This window comes from Callospermophilus lateralis, chromosome 10 (genome assembly GCF_048772815.1).
Source record: "Callospermophilus lateralis isolate mCalLat2 chromosome 10, mCalLat2.hap1, whole genome shotgun sequence".
NCBI classification, from domain to species: domain Eukaryota; kingdom Metazoa; phylum Chordata; class Mammalia; order Rodentia; family Sciuridae; genus Callospermophilus; species Callospermophilus lateralis.
In genome coordinates this window covers 102,935,371-102,937,617 of record NC_135314.1, presented here as the reverse complement: position 1 = coordinate 102,937,617, position 2,247 = coordinate 102,935,371, and positions in this window count along the sequence as shown.

Here is a 2,247-nt window from a genome sequence, read left to right as displayed (position 1 = left end):
AAGCAAGCTACCATGTTGAAAACCGCCTATCCTGAGAAGCCCATGTAGCAAAGAATTTTGAACAACATCTAGAAATTTATAGTGGCCTCTAGCCAAAAGCCAACAAGTAGCTGAAATCTTAAGTCCTACAACTGCAAGGAACTGAATTATTCCAACAACATGAGTGAGACTAGAAGCAAAACCTTTCATTGGGCCCCAAATAAAACCACATTTGTACCACCAAAACAAACAAACAAACAAACAAACAAACAAACAAAAAACCCAACCTTTTCTGGCAGTAACTAAGTAAGTTCTAAGGACAGAGAGAATTCACTTTATTAAGAATTAAGAAAGCAGCATTAATACCTTTGCAAGGACAGAACCCTCATGATCCAAACTCCTTCCAAAATTCCTACCACCTCTCAACACTCTTACACTGGGAAAAAAATTTCAACATGAGTTTTGGAGGGGACAAACTATATCCAAACCATATCATATTGTCTTGTGGAGACATAATGATTTCTCAAGATACGTGTTTGTATTTACTTCAATAAGGAGGAAACACAACCTATCTAGCTATATTTCTAGTGATGTTTGGTTGAAGGTACAGTCAGTGCGAATAGGAAAACTGGGGAGAAAAACAGTTCCTTCAGAGTTGCTATGAGTTTCAAACAGATAACTTAATTTACCAACAAATATCAATGGTCTGTTTTGTTCCATGAATCCTGCTAGATACAGGGCACATTTAGAAGAACAAGTCACAAATTGTTTTCAAAGTAACTTGAAATTGCAGAACATGCAGAGCAGAAAATTTATTGTACAATTCAAAGCACTAGCATGTAGGCATACACCTTGCATAAAATGTGTTACAATAGAACCACATGTAAAGGAGCACATAACTCCTCTGGTTCTTAGGGAAAGAGGAAACCAAGAGCAGGGGATGTGTGGCAAACAGAATAATGGTTCACCAAAGATGTCATGTCCTAATTTTGGAAATTTGTGGTTGTATTACCTCACATGGCAAAAAAGTCTTTGTAGATATGATTAAATTACAGATCTTAATATGGGGTGATTATTCTGGATTATCTGGTTAGGAGACAGGGGGCTCAGAGAAAGAGTTGGAAGAGCAAAATGACAAAGCTGGGGCATGTGGGCAGCTTCTAGAAGCCAGAAAAGGCAAGGGAATGGGTTCTTTCCTAGGTCCTCTGGAAGGAATGCAGCTTTGTGAATCCATTTTAGACTTGTGACGAACAGCACCGTGAGATATTAAATATGTGTTTCTTAAGCCAGCTAAATTTGTGGTAATCTCTTGAAACAGTCACAGGAACTAGTACTGTTTTAATGTTTAAGGTAGTGTGTTCCATGCATAAGCAAAGGACCTGCCAAGTGGCTGTGTACTTGTATATGTGGCATGATATTTAGAGATCAGATGGTGAAGCGTCTTCTTCGGTGCAAAGAAACTGGAAGTAATCCTGAAGGTGATCAGAGACCTCTGAAGGCTTAAAAGAGCAGGGGAGTCTGACAAAATTAGAATTGCTTTTTAGAAGGTTGGTTCAGAGTCTTCAAGTAGGGATAGCAGGTGGGCGATAACTTAAACATCCTAGACAAGAAATGGTATGAAGCTCTCATTGCTCACTGTCTATAAAATAACCTTGCTTATTTCTTGAAATCTGGGGTGAGAAAACTTAGGAAAAAAAATGGTTGTGCTCTTTAAATGTTTGAAGTACTGTCATGAGAAAGAGCAACTAGACATGGCCTATGTTGATTTAAGATCAAGGGATAAAGTCATAAGGAAATATTCATACACTATTAGGAAGCACATTCTAATAATTAGTCTAAAAATAGAGTTCACAGATAATTATGCCTTACATTTCGTTCTTTCAACCATTCAACAAATAATCATTTGAACCGTTAGGATGTGGCAGGTATTAGGCATATGATAGTGAATAAAACAAAGGCACTGCCTTAATGGTGTTTTAACTTCCTTGCACTGCTTACAAATAACATTCATATAAATCAAGAAGCAAACTCCCAGTAGAGATATTGGAAAAGAGATTGATACACGGGCGAAGCTGACTTGGAATGAACTCTAACCATGGAAATTCAGGAAGAAAGATAACTCAAAAGCAAGAACTATAGACTAAGGAAAAGAAAGAGAGACCTTTCCAAGCAACCCTGCCTCTCCCCCCGCCCACCTGTGCTCTTTTTCCTCCCCTCCCGCCCACTTGTGCCCTTTCTCCTCCCCATTGCTCCTTTAGCACGTGTCCC